Consider the following 9033-nt stretch of genomic DNA (forward strand, 5'->3'; position numbering starts at 1 on the left):
CTCTGCAGGGTTATATAGGCCTACCTCCAACACTATTTGTAAGTTTGGAAACAATATGTTGTCTTTATACTGTAATATCACATTCACTGTTTACAGTTTTTTTTCAACTGCTTACACACGTTTTCAAAACGTTGCCTCTTTTTTCAAAACTTTACACACAAATCCATGAATTGCACACACAAAATGCAAAATGCCTCAGATCTCTTACAAAATTAAGCACTACATAACAAATATCACTAACCCTAACCCTAACAGATTTCAAAAGCAAACATTTGTCTTCTGTTGCAAACACCTTTATCATCATGTTATATTTTGCGATATATCATATACGCAGTTATTCAAAACCTAAAGCTCTTCTTTCGTGAACTCCTCTGTACATTTCTGTACAAGATTGAAAGAAACTGGCAGAGATGTTGAAAATACACTGTAAAAACAAAAGCAAGATTGAAAACTTTTTATTTACAGTATTTTATTTTTGCTGTAAGCATTTGTGGTTGTGAATACTGTACACAGGACGAAATGCTATAATTTTTTTCTGGAGGGACTCCCAGCATGTTCGCATGTTTATGTTCGCAAACATTGTGGCATCATTAAGGATATGGTTGCATATTTCACAAATTCTAATAGCATTATTGGCCAAAACCAAATTCACGATAGCCGTCTCTTGCTCTTCAGTAAACATGTGACCTCGCCCACCATGAAACCTTCACCTTTCCACACTGTAGAAGATTCAGGAACAGTGTGAGTGTGTGCCATAAACTGTAACATAATATACTATTTTATACAATATGGTCAGAATGTCTTCTTATGCTCGAATGGCTGTGCTGCTGTACAGTGTGATACCTCACCAGACTGTGACCAATGCAGTGCACTGTAGTAAATGAATGCAAGGGTATACTGTAAAACCAGGGTTCGAATTGAGGGGGGGCTGGTGCGGTCCCGGACCCCTCATAAGCCTTAAGGGACCTCTCATAAGGTCTAAAATAGTGAACTTGGGGGGTCCTCTGGTTTTTCATTAAAACTAGACAACTAAAAACACACATTTTTTTTCTGTCAAATTGACATGCTAAAACAAAACACTTTTGTCCATTATTTGTACAAATGGTTTGTATTTTGTACAAACCATTATTTGTACATAAAACTAAATGTCATTATTATCTGAAAAATCCATGCATGCTCAAGCGCGCCACACAGTGTTCAATGAAAACATGTACAGGATATGTTGCAGCAAGACACTGGCTGCGAGCGGATCCTCTCATATTGAAAGCATTTATCTTAAAACTTTACAGATAGCTTAGTATAATTTTGATGTGCAAGTCTTTCTTTATGTACGATGTTATCTCACATTGTCAAAACAGATGCGACGCTACTGAGCCACTAAAGGGACATACAGGTGGTGGAAAAATAGGAAAGGGAGTGAAAATATTTTAAATATTTTGCTCTCCCTAACAGTGCGTTCCTTTGCAAAACTTTTGCGTTTCCCCAAGAATATTCTTTCCCTCATAAAACTTTCGCATTCCCCAGAGATTATTTTGCGCTCCCTTCTGCAAACATGAGCTCCGACGTTGACGAGAAGGCTTCTGCTTTTGCCCAAAGGAATGACATTCGTTTTTCTTATTCTGCATTGGTTCATATGGATTGTTTTCATATACTTGATCTACATTGTCAGGAGATGAATCATGTTTAAAACGCTCATACGCCTCTGCATGAGGTGACGCGTCCTCTCCCTCACTGGTGTAACCCTAGTGAACTACTGTAAATAATAATTAAATGATAAACTGTAGAGTGTTACTAAAAGGGAAGTTACATTAAAACAAAGTTCTTTATTATTACATAAAAAGGTTGAATATGTAAATTCAAGTATGTTTCATTTAAATTTTTTGTTATGGATGGAATAATGTATTATTGTTCATTTTTCAGTGGGTTTCTGTGAATGTGATAAATGCATGTGAAATATGTAGCGTTGCCTTTAAGAACAACGTGAGAAGCGCACAGTTCACCAATCAGGTGGCCTCTAGTGATGGGAAGTTCGGATCATTTTACTGACTCGGATCTTTGAGTCTCGTTCAGCAAAATGAACGAATCTTTTTTCGAGTCATATCGTTCATTTCGTTCATTATGCAAACGTTGATCACATTACAAACAATACAAAACTATAATGCTATAAGAAACAGAAAAGATTAATTCATTGTTTACCTGGGTCTTTAGTCTATGATTAGCTCACCACACCTCTTATCTGACAAGTCCTCGGGTTTGACTCCTTCGTTCATCACGTGACAGCGTCGTAAGCTAAACCAATGCAGTCAGAGCCGGAAAGAGAATTGATTAGTTCACCTCTCGAGTCTTCGGGTTTGAATCGTTCGTTCATCACGTGACAGCGTCGTAAGCTAAACCAATGCAGTCTGAGCCGGAAAGAGAATTGATTAGTTCACCTCTCGAGTCTTCGGGTTTGAATCGTTCGTTCATCACGTGACAGCGTCGTAAGCTAAACCAATGCAGTCTAGAGCCGGAAAGAGAATTGATTAGTTCACCTCTCGAGTCTTCGGGTTTGACTCCGTTCGTTCATCACGTGACAGCGTCGTAAGCTAAACCAATGCAGTCTGAGCCGGAAAGAGAATTGATTAGTTCACCTCTCGAGTCTTCGGGTTTTGAAAATCGTCCTTCATCATCGTGACAGACTAAAGTCAACGCTAAACCAAGTCAGTCCTGAGCCGGACAAGAGAATTGATTTAGTCACGCTGGTCGGTACACGATCCGGGATGCCTGCACGATCCGTTCTGCGCATGCGCATAATGACGTAGTAAACAACGTCACGGTTTCCCTACACTATTGGTATCAAGCATGCGATGAAACCTTGACGGCCAGACGGCACAACTGGCGGCATATTTTTGTAGGCTACGTCGTGTTTTTCATTTAACAGTTCACGGCGGGTCTATTTTGATGTTTTAAAATGTAGCTTACGCTATGCATTACGATGTGTTTACGTGGTTGCCAATCCAAAATAATAAAGGAGTTGTTACATGAACATACACGATTTTGGTTACATGTGGAATAAAGTCTGAGTCTTGAGAGTCTGTCACTGCAAACCTTCAGTTTCCTCCATACTCCCCTTTGCGATTCATTGCTGCATGGCATTAGGCCTACTTAACTTGCCGTGTTTCGATCTGAGGTCAGTAGTATTGTCAAAGACGGTTTTTATTAAAAGCTGCTAATATTAGTTCACTTTAAATCGACTCGTTTTGTATTAGTATGGGTCTATATATAGGCTAATATATCTATCTATATAATCTAAATGAGGAATAATCCCTTCAATGGTGGTTACAGAACACAATAAGGAACATAATATGCATTTCTGCCTAGACTATCTGCACTTACATGAAGAAAGAACTACAAACAAGTCTGGGGAAACGTTACAGAGTATTTCAACGCATAGTGTGCACACAGAAGTGACATGAGACCAGAGGTGGACAGTAGTGAAAGTCGCGGTACAAAGGTGCTCAAGCGTGGAACAGATCGTGCAGTGTCGTCGCTAAACAGAATTGTCTACTACGTCATTATGCGCATGCGTGAACGGATCGTGCAGGCATCCCGGATCGATGTATCCGAACACCTCTCGAGTCTTCGGTTTGACTCCTTCGTTCATCACGTGACAGCGTCGTAAGCTAAACCAATGAGGTCTGAGCCGGAAAGAGAATTGATTAGTTCACCTCTCGAGTCTTCGGGTTTGAATCGTTCGTTCTTCTTGAATTCCAGTACAGGACCCATAGAATGTTGCGCAATGCGCATGCGCGGCTGAACGAATCACTCCCTACGACGACTCGTTCTTCTCGAGTCACATTAAAGATTCGTTCAAAATGAACGAATCGTTCAAGAACGGACCCTGATCACTAGTGGCCTCAACGTGAACAACGTGATTACGTGAGGTCCAGGGGGAAGCACGAGAAGCACATGTGAGCATGGAGGAAATCGGCGGAGAGATTCTAAGAAACATAAGTGAATTTGTTACCCTACCTGAAAGGAAAGTTTAGCAAGGTGTTTTTCTTTGAACTAAGTGTTTTGTTTTGTCTAAAAACCGGGATTGAGAACATTCCTCTCGTGAATACGGCGATGACGTCCACCGCAGCTCATCACCGCATGGATTAAGATGGCGAGCCACCCAACGAGCCTCGAACACAATTGAGACCGTCGAAAGATTTCAAAGGATCCTTTGCTTAATTCTCCCTCGGACTGTGGGATTCAACCGCGCTGGAAAACAGAGCGAACTTACTTGGAGGTTTCCTTAACAGTCGCGTTTTTACACATTGCTGTGCCTTGAATGACGGTAGGCCTGAACTGTTGCAATTCATGAACGCATGCATTTCATGGGACACAGATGGTTGTTTTCTTCAAAATGGAGATCGGTTCTTGCAATTTCATAGACTAGCTTCTCGAAATGGATACACATATGTGAACTGATTGAGTTTAAATCATCCTTGTTAGTATGCTTGTTGGTTTGTAATGTTGTATTGCAATTGACAATTTGCTCAATTTTGTGATTGTATTCGAAATGTAAGTTTCCTTTGGGGTTTAATGTGAGTGACGCCGTTGATTTAGATACTTAACGTTATTTGTCATAATCATAAAGAACGTGAAGAGGCGAACTAAACTAACCTAGTTGCTAAATCGAATGGAAAATAGGATCGATTAGTTGGCTATTGGTGCTAAATTGAGTAACAACATAGAGCTAGGGGATAATAGATTAAATGGAAACCTAGAAAAATAATCTAAAATCGAATCGGATGCATTGAATTTAGCTTTAGGTGTCAAAGAAGGGTAAAGCGAGATTACAAACCAAGAAATAAACTTAAGAAACGAAGAGACTGTACAGAATCCAGTTGAACCACTTTTATTTTATTTTCCATGTTCATCTGTGACTATTGTGTTTATTTTACTGTGTTTCTGTTTCCATCCATTGTCCTGAAATAGAAAGTAAATTGATCGGTTCATTAATTTTTCCACATAAATACGCCTAGTATAGTTCATAATCAACTTGTCTGTCTGTTCATTCCTCTCTTACAACTGGTTCCATAAGAACCTAGAACACTGGTCTAATTTACCCTCAACACTCAACACCTTTTATGCTAGTTAGCTGTGGTGGTCGGTGCTCTAAGGGAGCGGGTGTTACACAGGCAGCGGGAGTAGAGGGTTAACAAAAAGACATTTATTTTAACAATAAACACAAAACAAAAACCCACGCGGGGTAAAATAACAAAGACAAGGGGAAATAAAAGCAGATTTAACAGGAACAATAAACTACTAACTAGACTAACAGAACACTTAAACTAAACTGACAACAACTAGGTAAACATTTACTCACAAACAGGAACAAGGAACAATGACTCGACAGGCTTTGGGGAAACAATACGGTGGCACACTGGAGACAGGTACATAGAACGTAATGCACGAGCACAAGACAATAGACACGAGGGCATTATATAGGGTGACAAACAAGGGGAGATAACGAGGGGCAGGTGTGGAACATAAGACACAGCAGGGAGGCAATACATGAAACGAGAGGGGCGGGGCCAATGACAAGACATGAGAAAGCACATGAGATGTAAAACGTAAACAACTCATGGCTTTCTCACATAAAACAAGGGATCCTGTCGTGATTCTGCCACAAGATCAAGAAAGACATGACAAGATGAGGCAGAATCACGACATCTACTGTTGGTACCGTCGAGCCGCGAGAAGACATACGTTAGTTCAGGGTGAGTAATAAGTGTTTGTTGAAAACATTTATAAAAAGGTTTATTTTTCGTTAAATTGAACCACGCAATTTTTTTCTTAAAACTTATTGGGATCTGCCGCGTTACAAAGTTTGTTATCTAAAAAGGTTTTAAAGTAAAAAAAACTGTCAACAAATGTCATTTTGTCAATGTCAAATGTTTGAACATATGAATAATATATATGAATTAGGGCTGTCAACGTTAACGCGTTAACGCATGCGATTAATTTTTTCAAATTAACGCGTGAGAAAATATTTATCGCAATTAACGCAGCATCTGTTTGTTTTGACATCCTTTGTCTAGTGTTACATTATGTAATGTGGGAATATTATTCATATAAAAAGTATGATTTAATTATCAATATAATCAATAAGTGTTTTCTTTCATTAAAACATTAAGCTGTGTGCTTTTTGCTATGTGTTTGCTATTTTACTCAGTGAAAAGTTACTGTGGCAAATGGAGTGAGACAGGATAAGTGGGGGTTGGAACCATACATTGTCTACCTAAGTCAGCACACACACACACATAAAGAGTCACACAGAAAAGAAATGTTATTAATCAATCCACTGCATATGTTTTAAGTATAATCATGAGTTGTGATGTGTTTTAATGAATCATAGGATTAAGAAACAACGCTACATAATTAAAAGCATTAGATGATTGAGTGTTTTCTTTTTACTAAAAGAATGTTAAGAATGTTGGTATGTTGTCCGGCCACAAGAAACTGTCTCTAGGGAACACTCCCCAAAAGAAACTGTCTCTAGAGAACATTCCTCAAAACTAGCAACTGACCACAGGATGTAAAACATGTGTTGTGAGAAGATGTTGTTTTGCAGGAACTAAGAAAAAAGGACGGAGTCAGATAAACTGGTTCACGGTGATTGGTTGCTAAGGAGCAATACTCCACAGAGAAAAAGGAGGAGTCAGAAGATGAGAACGACGTCAAAAACTGAATAAATATGTGTGTTTTTTTAATAATCTGGGTTGTTGGCTTGTGGTGGAGTGTGGAGAGCGACTGACAACCCAAAGCTTTGTTACTTTTTACATCTGATAAATAAAACTTCTATATAACTTGGAGAAAAGTCTCTTGCAAATTTTTGAACATGCAGGACTGCCTTTAAAGTCCAACAATTGGTGACCCGTGACGTGATTTGACGAGAGATAGTGCTAATTGTGTGCCTTTTGGCGAGAGAGATCAGAACGGACTCAGGTTCAACACACAGGTCGCGACCAACATAAAAGAAAGGTAAGCAGAAGCCTGTTTAATCAAAATTCTGCTATTGAACATACCTAAATTGTTGTGTTGAATTTGATGAACATTCCGAATAAGTAAAAGTAAAAAACTATAAAGGAAGTTTGAGAAATCAGATTTAAAAAGAAATATTATAAGAAGTTAAGAATTTAGAGACTGGGTCTCAATAAATTGCGTTGTGGTAATCGCGTCTGGGACAAAAAAGGCCAGGGTAATAAAAACCCTTGAGTCTGGGACTCATAAGTTGCGTTGTGGTAATCGCGTCTGGGACGAAAAAGTCCAGGATAAATTAATATCCTTTGAGTCTGGGACTCATAAACTGCGTTGTGGTATTCGCGTCTGGGACAAAAAAGGCCAAGGTAATAAAAATATTTGAGTTTGGAACTCATAAACTGCGTTGTGGTATTCGCGTCTGGGACGAAAAAGGCCAGGGTGAAATAAATCCCTTTGAGTCTGGGAACTCATAAAGGAATATTCCAAAATTGTCTGTTATATGTTTGAATGTTGTTTAAGCGAATGCAATTGTTGATGTGAAAATTAATGTGAAAACTGACTTAACTGTGTGAAAAAAGATACTGTATAATTTTTGCAAACTGTGAATAGAAATTGTGAGTAAAATGGCTGAATTTCAGAAAGAAATTGATAAGTGTTGGGTAGCATTATGTGATGAATGTGGATGGGAGAGTGCAGAAAAGGTGATGACTCCGTTGGCACCAAGAAAGTTAGAGAAATGGAGAAGAAAGCACACTGTAAGTTGCGTAGACATGTGGAAGAAAAAGATAAAATAAAATGGTATTACACAGGAAAACATGGTAGCGAGGAAGATACTCTGAGGAAGAAACTTAGAATGTGGACTAGAGTAGCGTTAACAACCACAGCACTCAGCTCACAGAAGACGCAGGGAGGTGAGAGAAAGGGGGAAGTGAACAGCTCAGTAGCCAGAGAGCAAAAGAGAGAGAATACAGAAAGCACCCAGTCTACCCCCTCTGCTCCGCCCCCAGAAAAGCCCAACCCAACTTCATTATACCCGATTTTGAACCATCCCCCACCGTATGAGCCAACCCAACAGCAAGTGGTAGTGGAAATAGCTAGTGGAGAAGTAGATGTTGACTTGAGTGATATAACAGAGTCAATGGACAGATTGCATAAGGAAGTAAGGGAATTAAAGCAGGACATGAGAGAAGAGAAGTATGCTACAGAAAAGATAATAGAAGAATTGCAACAAAGACAGAAAGAAAAAGAGATACAGCCAAAGCAGCCCGTTCGAATAGAATTATTAGAACCCATTGAAGAAGTAACTGAAGAACCAGTAGGAGAAGAGGAAGCTCGAGGAGGTAGGCATAGAGTACCAGCTTCATTAACGCCCTCAACATCACCATTAATAACACTGACAGATACACCCACCCACACACCACACCATGTAGTGTTACAACCAAGTCCAGCACACACACACACCACAGCCGCACACATACATACCTGGTCCATATCCAGAATACATGGGCGAACATGAGGGGATGATGAAAGTCCAGATTACAGGGGACATGACAGTGGATGGGCCAGTTAGTAGTAGATTAAGAAGGAACACTCGATAAGAGCGCCCATTACCGCAGAATCAAGGTTCTTATCATTTCCGCCTGGACATTTTCTGAATCAGACATCATTTCATCAATTACAGGCGCCACAGATGCAAGCACCCTTGATGCAGAGACCAGGTGGGAATCTCCAGTACCAACCATGGTCGCATAGTGACATGACAGCAATAGCAAGTAAATTGCCACCCATTACCTCTGGAGGCAGCAGATGGCTGAGTAAATTAACTGTACTTAGTCATGGCACTGATTTGGCTTTGGGTGACTTGAGATGCCTGTTAGGACAGATACTGACAGCCTCACAAATGCAGAATTTGGAACTCGATGCTCACACCACTATGGACGTAAATGAAACACCATTCGCAAGGGTGAGCACAGACATTGGCAGAACACTTAGGCGATTGTATCCTGTACCACCAACCGT

The sequence above is a fragment of the Triplophysa rosa genome, linkage group LG1 (genome assembly GCF_024868665.1).
Source record: "Triplophysa rosa linkage group LG1, Trosa_1v2, whole genome shotgun sequence".
In the NCBI taxonomy this organism is placed as follows: Eukaryota; Metazoa; Chordata; class Actinopteri; order Cypriniformes; family Nemacheilidae; genus Triplophysa; species Triplophysa rosa.